The following is a 12,633-nucleotide window of genomic DNA, read 5'->3' on the forward strand; positions in this document are numbered from 1 at the left end:
GATCCAGCTGAAGAATGAGGTCTGTGATGTGTTTTTATATCAGTATCATTAGTCAAAGTCACCCTTCTGCCGTCATAAACGTCAGCAGACAATCCCAAAACATGATGCTTATTGGGATGATTAATCCATCACGAATTAATTCGGTCGGTGGGTCACTGTTTTGGTCCAAGTCTCCTTGTTGCTGTGAAATTACAGCTGACAGCGCTGGACTGCTGGTGCATTCAAGGTCATCAGACAACTGAGACTTTGTGAGACAGCGCAGAACAGCAACCTCTTTACTCAAATATCCTTGCAAAACGGGCCTGTGACATGAACCACACACCTGCCACTTTGGTAAATGTTGACTCAATACCACCCACAGCGCCGCGCAACAAATGCTGACTAGAGCCACACTTGTGTTATCTGCTGATGAAAATAGTCCCCAACAAAGTCCCCCATTTCTCCTAATTGGTATTTTAAAAATGCAATGATTAGAAAAGTCTGAAATTGCTTGACTGTGAGGAGCTCGGAGTAGAGCCGCTGCTCCATCGCGTCAAAAGGAGCAGGTTGAGGTGGTTCGGGCATTGGTGAGGATGCCTCCTGGGGGGTCCTAGGGAGGTGGTCCATAAGTTAGCTGGGAGGAGGCCTCGGGGAAGACCCAGGACTAGGTGGAGGGACGTCCAGCTGGGAGAGCCCTCGGGGAGAAGACCAGGATATGTGTGGTGGGAGTCCAGCTGGAGGAGGCCTGGGGAAGACCCAGGACTATGTGGAGGGACGTCAGCTGGGAGGAGGCCTCGGGGAAGACCAGACTAGGTGGAGGGAGTCCAGCTGGAGGAGGAGGCCTCGGGGAAGACCCAGACTATGTGGGGGACGTCCAGCTGGGAGGCCTCGGGGAAGACCCCAGGACTAGGTGGAGGGACGTCCAGCTGGGGAGGCCTCGGGGAAGACCCAGGACTAGTGGGAGAGACGTCCAGCTGGAGCGAGAGGGTCTCGGGGGGAAAGACCCAGGACTCGGTGGTGGAGGGACGTCCAGCTGGGAGGAGGCCTCGGGGAAGACCCAGGACTAGTGGAGGGACGTCCAGCGGAGGAGGCCTGGGGAAGACCAGGAAGAGGTAGAGAGAGTCCAGCTGGGAGGACGCCTCGGGAAGACCCAGGAATAGGTGGAGGGACGTCCAGCTGGGAGGTGCCTCGAGAAGACCCAGACTAGGTGGAGGGACGTCCAGCTGGAGGAGGCCTCGGGGAAGACCTAGACTAGTGGAGGGACGTCCAGCTGGGAGGTGACCTCGGGAAGACCCAGGACTAGGTGGAGGGACGTCCAGCTGGGAGGAGGCCTCGGGAAGACTAGGACTAGGTGGAGAGATTATATCTCAAACCTGCCTGGGACGCCTCGGGACCCCCCAGTCGAGCTGGTTGATGTGGCTCTGGAAAGGGAAGTTTGGGGTCCCCTGCTGAGCTGCTGCCCCCAAGACCGGATACGGATAAGGCGACGAAGATGGATGGATGATGAAATTGCTTGACTGATCTCATGAATGACGTATGTGTGACACGCCAATTCATATGCCCTTATGGGTGTGTTATCAAGACAAATACTCCTTTTAGCGTGTTTATCAACGCGTTTGGCCCCCATTGACTTATATTACCTTATATTAGTATATATTAGTATTATATTAGTAATATGAAAGGATGAAAATCTAACTAGGGAGGTAGTCGGGCTGGTGGACGATCAAAGACAGACTTTCACCCAGGAGACCGGGTTTGGGTCCCAAGTGTCACGTTTTGCGTCGTCACGTTTTCCTAAACTTAACCGTTGTTGCTTTTTTTTTACTAAAGCCAACCCCGTTCTCTTTTCTAAACCCAAACTCAAGTCCACATTTCCAAACTCTCGCGATAACAAGGCAAGTGGTGATAGCACGCCAAGTTGCGTGTATGTTTACGCGAAGTCATATGTTGTGTTGGAAATTAGCAAAATTATGATTTAAGTGAGAAACAAGATAATAAGCATGACAAGATGCTCGGCGTGGCAGAGGCTAAAAACATCAAAAACTAAGTTAAACTTTGAGTAAAACTCTACCTCGCACAAGTCTGTCAATGTCAGTTTGTTTATTATTATTTATTGAGGTAAAATGCTTGAAACACAGACGCTGGATGGGTGAGGAGCAACACAACACACCACACACACACACCACACACACACACACACACACACAACACACACAGAGAGAGAGAGCAGACACACACACACACACACACACAGACACAAACACACAGACGCACACACACAGACACAGACAACACACACCACACACACACACAGACACACACAAACACACACACACAAAGAAGAGAGACGACACCACAACACACAAACAACACACACACACAAACCACACACAGACACACACACACAACACACACCACACACAAACACACACACAACACACACACACACACAAACACCCCACACACACACACACACACACAACACACACACACACACACCACACACACGGTGAGGCCCACCCGCATCAAACCAACCAAGTGTACTCTCCCCCCCCCCCCCCCTCTGCATGTTTCCATGGAGACCTGTCCCGGAGAGACCGTGGTAACCTGACGCGCTGAGGGATGCGGGGATTGATCCGGTTACTCCAGCCGCCCGGTACAGGCTCATCCCGTGGGAAGGGTTCACAGCCCAGCTCCGTGATCCCAAACACCGACAGCAACCAACGCAACAAACACTGAACTGACGTGGTTTCGAAATTTGGGTTCTGCTGTGTAGAAGTACCAAAACACACCACCACACACACACACACACACAACACACACGTACTGTACTGGGAGCTTGGCCTTTGGGGGATACGGTTAAATTAGAATCTTCTTCATTATTTATTGAAAGTAGTATCAATAATACTAGAGCTGCAGCAATCCATCAATTAGTGAAGGAGTCCATAGTCCGAAAAGTAATTATGCTTTTGCAAGCACTGAAAGACTTGGACTCTTGTATTTTTTCACTTGACATTTTATTGACTAATAAATCATAATTTCTCAGATATTTTACTGGTTTTACGTACTTGTACTCATTGTGCAGAATGGCCCATTTGAGAATATATCCAGCATATTACTGGATTATAGTAAATGTGTCTAGCACTTTCATTTTGCAGCCGGTAAAGGTGGAGCTTTTATGAACTATTATATATCCTTCTGGGTCACTTAGTAGTGGAAAAAAAGTAAGTAGCATAAAATGGATACTTAAGTACAGTACAGTACCTCAAATGTTGCGTAGGTACTTGAGTAGATATACATAGTTGGATTCACCACTGGTTGCTTCCTTAATGAACACATTTCTATGATCCAAATATTTACAGCAAGTTGTGATTGAAAACATGACTTATTATTTTTTCATCACTAGTTTAATTATGTCCACTTGTATAACCAAGTTATTTTTTCTAATCCTTTCGCTCATTTATTTTCAATTATGTTTACCCCTCCCGTTGTCCTGGGTCAAATCTGACCCCCTTTAAAAATGTCTATATCTGAAATATGAGTTTCTTTTCAACCAAATTACCATAAAAAAAAATGGATTGGATTCCTTCCCACGCCGTGTAAATACAACCGATCACTTTCATCTGTACGTCCTCTGATCTTAACTAGTAGTCAAAACAATTCATAATTTTTTGTGTTTTTTAACTCAATAATCAGGTATGATTCTATATAAATGAGGCTTATGACCATAAATTCTCCCAAAAAAGAAGAAAACAGTGGTAGTAAGGTGTGTTAGTGAAAACTTTTTCGACCCGGGAGAACAACACAAGGGTCCAGATGTCATTCCATTCCTTTCTACGTATAATATATTTTAATTTTAAATAAAAAAGATGCATGTTTGTGCTGTATTATGTACACCAATGTGTTCCTAATAAAAATTGGAATTAAAGAAAAAAACATGACATTGCTCTGAAAATCTGATCGATTTATTTTATTTAACAAATTCATAATTTAAAATGACCTATGTCAGGATATTTCCAATGCATCACGGAGCTCTATCTGTAACAATGTATGTATTTATTTATTTATTATTATAGTATTTATTTGTGTGAAAGCTGACACCCAGCTCTGCAGAGAAGAGCCGTGTCTGCAACCAGCAGTAACTCAGTTTAACCCTCGGTGTTGTCCTGTTTTGTATCAGAAATATGGATTTCTTTCAACCAAATGCCCAAAATAACATGGCTGATTCCATACATTACTTTCATTGAGTTTTTTGGGTGTTTTATTTAATCTTATAGCATTTGAATTATTTGTTTAATGGTGTTTCCAAAACAGTATCCAGACTAAACTTTGACATCTACCCATCTGAGATCCACTCAACATCCTCTGATCTCAACTATTAGTCAAAATAATACATAATTTGCCTTTTTTTAACTAAAAACCTATGTGTAATTTGATATAAGAGGTTTGTTGACCATGAATTCCAAGAATAGAGTGAAAACCTGTTATTAAACCAGCTCAGGTTTAAAAAAGAAAAAGAAAAAAGCACCAAAAGCTGGAAAAAGTGACAAACAAATCAGAAAAAGTGACAAATCATCGGAGAAGCCCCAAAAAATATTCATTCTCAATTTTGACCTGGGAGGACAAGTTCATGGTTAACGGGAAGACAACACGAGGGTTAAGGGCAACAGCGTCTCTGTTATCCGCACGAGTCCGGCTAGATTTAGCGCGAGGGACAGCGGCCACAATGTTACCAGCACGACCATTTCCTTAAAATACAAGTGTAAATGTACCATTTCCCATCTGACGACACTTTGCAAATTCGTGTACATTAATAAAAATGGAATTCATTATTCATTTACTGACAAATGAACATGAAAACATCATCGAAACTGAAATTTACAGGGGACAGAACGTGAACTAAGCGTCGTTATATTACGTTAATGTGCACAGATTCAGGGTTTAATGGTTCTTGGTTCTAGACTATAAGGGTTGATGTACTGGAAAAATTTGATTTAATTTCTAAAAAATGTAAAAGGTGTATGGATTTGATTAGACAGGGGTCTCGAACAGGGGTCGCGACCCCTAGGGGTCCGCAGAGGTACTGCATGGGGTTCGCGAAAGTTTTGGTTGATTAGACTTTTTTTGTATTCCCCCCCCCCCCCCCCTGCATTTTTTCCACTAATGAAATGTTTAAATCACATTAACATGAATTCAACCCTGTAGTAACAGATAAATGGAGGCAGAAGATGTCTTTCAGTCATCAATGCGCACATGGCACTATAGGACCAGTTTGATATAACACAATGTTATACAACATATAATTAGGGGGTCCCCGCTCCATCTCGCCATCAGTTTGGGGGTCCTTGGCCTGGAAAACGTTGAAGAGCCCTGGATTAGACTATTTGGATTTATGAATGTGAAAGGTTCCAAGTAAATAGATCAAATTGATAAATGTGGTATTGGCTTGTTGTGGTAGCAAAATAGGACAAAAACAAAGGCCAAACAACACATTTTCATAGGAAGGGGAAAAGTCGGAGTCAATATTTTGGGAAATTAATGTAACGTTACAGACATCGTGCCAACAAATTTTTTTGAACCATTTCACAAAATGAGCAGACCACATCAATGTCCTATATATATATATATATATATATATATATATATATATATATATATATATATCTTGTACGGATACCTGTTTCAGGGCGCAGTGACAGCTAGCATCAGGTTAGCTAGCTAGCCGTGGTTAGCATGTGTGAAATGCTAGCATGTAGGCTAGCATGCTATTTAAAGGGGGGGGCTGTTGTCTGAAACTGCACGCATGAAAGATGCATGGAAGCATCTTCTTCGCTGTCTGTCAGCTTCGTTGCTAACCCTGTATCAAGCCCAGTGTGCTTTCAATTAGCTGAGACTATCAGGCTCATACAGAGGCGAGATGTTAGCTGCAACATTTATGTCAGATTAGACAGTAATACGAGCGGAAAACACTGCTTCCATTATCGGCACGGCACGATACCCGATCCGAGGCTAGCCGATTCCACTAAAATTAATAGAAATACGGGGATGTTCCATGAATGTATCTGACTTTACTAACAGCAAGTATGCTAAACACTGCCGTGCGTATGTGTGGTGGATTGGTGTGCGAGGAATGAGGAGGAGTAGTGGACAGAACGGCTCAGTGTCCGATAATGGCGCATCTATGTGTAGCAAGCTACACGGTACGATAGCTAGCGGGCTAACAAGCGAGTGCCCTAACTAACTTGCTTAGAATAATAACAACAACCGTAACGTCAATAACACGTTAGGTGCGGACTTACCGGACCTTCTTTGAACAGCACCCGGGCGGTAGGTCCTCTTACTCCGGAACTGGCAAAACCAAACCGTCAAACAAATAAACGGACAGAACTGGAGCGGTTGTTGACGCAGACCGGAGGTGCGTTCAGGGACAATTGGAAACTAGAACATCAGCGACGATTTGTTTTTTTTATGACGGTTTCAACGACGTTTCCACAATAGAAACATGATATAAATGGACAAACCTACTATTCTAGCTGTAAGAATAGACGAATATTTTAATGATATAAATTAAAACACGATAAATGGACAAACCTACTGTTCTAGCTATAAAAATAGCAGAATATTTTAATGATATAAATAAAACACGATATAAAGGACACACCTACGTTCTAGCATACAAATAGCAGAAAATTTTAATAACAGCTTCATAACACGCTTCAGGATGACGGCAATGAGTTCACAAAGACGTAAAGCTATGCAACAATATATCTAAAACAACAGCTTTTGGAAGTACCATTCAGATTTAAAAAAAATATTAAAGTTGTGGGAATACATGGCTAGTTATAGTCTTGTTATAGTTTACATGGCTAGTTATAGTCTTGTATGTTTACATGGCTAGTTATAGCTGTTTATGTACATGGCTAGATTAGTCTTGTTATAGTTTAATGGCTGTTATAGTCTTGTTATAGTTTATGGCTAGTTATAGTCTTGTATAGTTACATGGCTAGTTATGTCTTGTTATAGTTACATGGCTAGTTATAGTCTTGTTATAGTTTTATGGCTAGTTATTAGTCTTGTTTATAGTTTACATGGCTAGTTATAGTTGTTATAGTTTACATGGCTAGTTATAGTCTTGTTATAGTTTACAGGCTAGTTATAGTCTTGTATAGTTACTGGCTAGTTATAGTCTTGTTATAGTTACATGGATCGTTATAGTTGTTATAGTTTACATGGCTAGTTAAGTCTTGTTATAGTTTACATGGCTAGTTATGTCTTGTTTAGTTTAAATGGCTAGTTATAGTCTTGTTATAGTTTATATGGCTAGTTATAGTCGTTTAGTTTACATGGCTAGTTATAGTCTTGTTATAGTTTACATGGCTAGTTATAGTCTTGTTATAGTTTATATGGCTAGTTTAGTCTTGTATAGTTTACATGGCTAGTTATAGTCTTTCTTGTATAGGTACAGGTAGTTATAGTCTTGTTATAGTTTACATGGCTAGTTATGTCTGTTATAGTTTACATGGTAGTTATAGTCTGTTATAGTTTACATGGTTTATAGTCTTGTGATAGTTACATGGTAGTATAGTTTATAGTTTACATGGCTAGTTATTAGTCTTGTTATAGTTTACAGGCTAGGGTATAGTTCGTGGTATAGTTATGGTAGTGATAGTCTGTTATAGTTTACATGGCTAGTTAAGTCTTGTTATAGTTTACATGGCTAGTTATAGTTTGTTATAGTTACATGCATATGTCTGTTATAGTTTACATGGCTAGATAGTCTTTTTTAGTTACGGCTAGTTATAGTCTTTTTATAGTTTATGGCTAGTTATAGTCTGTTATAGTTTACATGGCTAGTTATAGTCTTGTATAGTTTACATGGCTAGTTAGTCTGTATAGTTTACATGGCTAGTTATAGTCTTGTTATAGTTTACATGGCTAGTTATAGTCTTGTTATAGTTTACATGGCTAGTTATAGTCTTGTTATAGTTTACATGGCAGTTATAGTCTTGTTATAGTTTACATGGCTAGTTATAGTCTTGTTATAGTTTAAATGGCTAGTTATAGTCTTGTTATAGTTTATATGGCTAGTTATAGTCTTGTTATAGTTTACATGGCTAGTTATAGTCTTGTTATAGTTTACATGGCTAGTTATAGTCTTGTTATAGTTTACATGGCTAGTTATAGTCTTGTTATAGTTTACATGGCTAGTTATAGTCTTGTTATAGTTTACATGGCTAGTTATAGTCTTGTTAAGAAGGTCCTTCTTCTCTGATATTATCTCTAGAAACAATAATAATTCACGTGCTTTGTTTGCTACTGTTGATAGGTTAACAAACCCTCCAGTACCAGTAGCATCTGAACTTTTATCTACCAAGGCTGCAATGACTTTGCCTTCTTCTTCAAAGACAAAATTCAGAAGATTAGACAAACATCAGTGCCTCATATCAAGCCAGGATATGTGTTGTCACAGTGTTCAAGCAAAACTAGTTCCAATATGACAGAATTTCACACAATCAACCATACAAACCGGAGGACATTATTAACATCTGAAAACCTTGACCTGTTGCCTTGATATTCTACCAACGGGACTTTTCAAAAATGTTTCCAATTGTTTGACTTCTGATCTTCTACAGATTGTGAAACATCTCTTCTTTCAGGTATCTTTCCACAGGCCCTGAAAACTGCAGTAATCAAGCACTCTTAAAAAAGAACAACCTAGACAAGTCACTAATGAGCAACTATAGGCCAATATCAAACCTTCCGTTTAAGTAAATCATTGAAAAGTGTCTTTCAACAAACTCAACCATTTCTTGTCACAAGCAACAGTTTTGATACCTTTCAGTCGGGTTTCGACCACACCACAGCACTGAAACGGCTCTTGTCAAAGTTTAATGACATCCACCTAACACAGATAGTGGCAAATTTCAATCTTAGTATTATGATCTCAGTGCTGCATTTGACACGGTCGACCATGACATATTACAGACCGATTGGAAAACTGGGTAGGACTTTCTGGCTTAGTACTAAACTGGTTTGAATCTACCAAAGAATAGGGATACTTTGTGTCAATAGGTAATTATACATCTGAGCGTACAAATATAACGTGCGGAGTTCCGCAAGGCTCCATTCTGGGGCCTCTTCTGTAACATCTACATGCTTCCACTGACTCAGATATGGAGAAAAACAAAATAAGTTACCATAGTTATGCGAATGACACACAAATTTACATAACCTTATCGCCAGGGGACTATAGTCCAATACAAAAACTGACTAACTGCATCAAACAAATTAACGACGGATGTGCCAGAACTTTCTGAAATTAAATGAAGGAAAAACTGAGGTAGTTGTTTTTGGAAAAAAAAGGAACGATTAAAAGTCTGCGCTCAGCTTCAAACAACAATGTTAAAAACAACAGACAAAGCCAGAAATCTTGGTGTAGTCATGACTCAGACTAACTTTAACAGCCACATTAAGACAATTACAAAGTCAGCCTACTATCACCTAAAGAACATATCAAGGGTTAAAGATTATGTGTCAACAGGACTTGGAAAATGGTCCAGCTTTCATCTTCAGTAGACTTGACTACTGTAACGGGGTCTTTCAGGTCCCTAAAAATCAATCAGACAGCTGCAGCTGATTCAGAACGCTGCTGCTCGGGTCTCTCCTAAGACCAAGAGACTGGATCAATCACTCCAGTCCTCACTAAGACCAAGAGACTGGATCACATCACTCCAGTCCTCATAAGACCAAGACGGATCACATCACTCCAGTCCTCACTAAGACCAAGAGACTGGATCACATCCCTCCAGTCCTCACTAAGACCAAGAGACTGGATCACATCACTCCAGTCCTCACTAAGACCAAGAGACTGGATCACATCCCTCCAGTCCTCACTAAGACCAAGAGACTGGATCAATCACTCCCGTTCTGAAGTCTTTACACTGGCTTCCTGTGTTTCAAAGAATTGATTTCAAAGTACTCTAGTTTTAAATTATTGCTAGTTTATAAATCACTAAACGGTTAGGTCCAAATACATTTCTGATCTGCTACTACACTATGACCCCCCAGACTCTCTCGGTATCTGGGACAGGTCTACTTCTGTCCCCGAGTCAGAACTAAACAGGGTGAAGCAGCTTTCAGTTTCTATGTCCTCATATCTGGAATAAACTCCCGAAACCTGGTAGATCCGCTGTACTCTCAGTTCTTAAATCAAGGCTGAAGACCTTTCTTTTGATGCTGCCTTTCTTTAATGACTGCTCATTTCTTTCTTATGCTGCACTGTAACTTTTATTCTGTGTTTTATGTGTCCTAATGTTTCTATTTGGTTTAACTGTCTATTCATGTGTCTTATTGATTTTAATGCTTATGACTTTAACTGTTTGTACTTGTGTTTTATCGTTTAAAGATTTTGTGTAAAGCACTTGAATCGCCTGTTGCTGAAATGGCTCTACAAATAAAGCTGCTTGCCTTGCCTTGCCTTGTATAGTTTACATGGCTAGTTATAGTCTGTTTAGTTTACTGCTAGGTTATAGTCTTGTTATTAGTACATGGCTAGGAGTTATAGTCTTGTTATAGTTTATATGGATAGTTATAGTCTTGTTATAGTTTATATGGCTAGTTATAGTCTTGTTATAGTTTATATGGCTAGTTGTAAGGTCAGTTTAAGCCATAACCCCCCCCCCATGCTGTTTCATTCTTCCAGTCCAGGAGGGACAGATGAAACATTACGCACGTCCCTCTTTTGCTGTAATAACTCCTGAGCGGTTTTATTTTCATTACAAAGCTGTAAATGCAACTGTGTATGACAGATGACACGTGTAGGTTGCTATAGTGACAACATAGCTTAGCTTTTAGTGTAAATTACGTTTAATTAAAAAGTCTTTCAACTGTCCCGGCTCTCCCCTACATCCTCCAAATTTACCATAAAGTTAAATCAGCACCACTAAACATGTCTATATTTTCCTTCATATAATTACTCATGTGTTCTCCTATCAGCCTCGTTTATATCCTTTAGTGGTTTACATTTTGGCAAATTGGCACCAATTAAGAGCATGCAGAATGAGTTGTTATTGTGTGCAGTGTAGCCCTGGGTGTGCAGACGTATCACTGGATGTCTCTGGTTCTTAAAGAAAACTGGAAGAAATTAACAAGCTGCAGCCAGCAGGGGGCGCGCAAAACAACACAAATATGAGTGTTCAACCATAGACTCCATATATGTTGATAATATTAATATTAACGGTAATTGTCGAGTGATAAAGTACATTATCCAATGTTTTCATGTGCACTTTGTACTAAACATTTGCCAAATGAATGTATCCATGTATTTAATTTGTTTCATTGGTAACTGATTCTGTGCACCTGTGTCTCAGAGACGACAGTTTCATCTCATTATCTCAAGATAACTTACATTAACTGTCCCATCTTCTCAAGATATTACATTGTGTTTCTGTGGTGGTACGCAATTGTTATTAGTTTGGTTAAACCTGAGCTAATTGTTTACTATAAAGTGTATATGTTATCTTGCTGATTTCTTTTGACACTGTTACTGCCTCGGATGGGCATTAAAGGTTTATTCTAAGTGTTCAGATCCTGTGTTACAATGCAATACCTCAATGTAAAATCAAATACTCGATTATAAGTGTAATTTCTGAATTTTAGTGTGCAAGTATTATCAGCAAAATATACTTAAAGCTTTAGTGCATACCTGTATTCCCCAGTACTGGCCGATTGCCTTACCTGTGTCATTGCTGCTTATGAAATTCTTCAAAACCAAATTGTACTCCAAAATGACTTCACGGAAGGCTTGTGTCATGTGGACGCTCCCAGTGTTGTTGTTATTACTTAGAATTACTCATGGGGGCGGCAGAAACTGCGCACTATGGCTTTAAAGTATTTAAAGTGAAAGTATTTATAATGCAGCATAATTGCTCCTGTCAGTGTCATTACGTATGATACATTGGGTTAGGGTTATTGCATATTATCATATTATTACAAGTTAATAGAGAGCTCATACTAGATTTGGAAAATAAATACCCAAACTATCAACCATAACATTACAGCACAGCCAAACTGTGGTGTAAGCCACCTCATTATGTTTGTCCATTATTGAATAAAAGTTCAGAAATGTGTCCCACTTCACCTGAAAGCAGTCTCAGGATTAAAAAACGCCCAAAAGTTTCCATAAAAATTCAGTATGATATTGTTTTATACTGCAATGTGAGACGACATGACAATGTATATTTAAATTTCAAAGCCTTTAAGTTTTATTATTCTAACTATTTGTTGATCTGCTTCCCCTAAAATCTCTTTACAGTCCAACCCACATTGTGGATGTTACACAGATAAAAGTGTTGACTCAGTGGCACGTAGTGATGTGTTGGCAAGATTTCTGGATGGAAACAAATATCTTTCCATATATCTTTCCAGAACATATGCATATATATATATATTTATGTCTATAGAGGGAAAAAATGCCAATACACGATAAAGCTTAAATTTCCCACTGATCCTGAACCCGTCCCAGTGAAACTGAGGTAGGTGTGAGTAGGATAACTTTCCACTGTGTCACTACAGTCACCTCCTTAACACTTGTTCTCACACTTGAATGAAAACACACACGTACACACACACACACACACACACACACACACACAC

General features: G+C 40.0%; 1 protein-coding gene across 15 annotated transcripts in view; it reads left to right on the forward strand.

Moving 5' to 3' along the window:
• The window catches only part of nrcama (neuronal cell adhesion molecule a), a 1,100,153-nt gene that overhangs the window by 936,215 nt on the left and 151,305 nt on the right, over positions 1-12,633 (forward strand). The window lies entirely within an intron of this gene.

The sequence above is a fragment of the Etheostoma spectabile genome, chromosome 23, assembly GCF_008692095.1.
Source record: "Etheostoma spectabile isolate EspeVRDwgs_2016 chromosome 23, UIUC_Espe_1.0, whole genome shotgun sequence".
Lineage (NCBI taxonomy): Eukaryota > Metazoa > Chordata > Actinopteri > Perciformes > Percidae > Etheostoma > Etheostoma spectabile.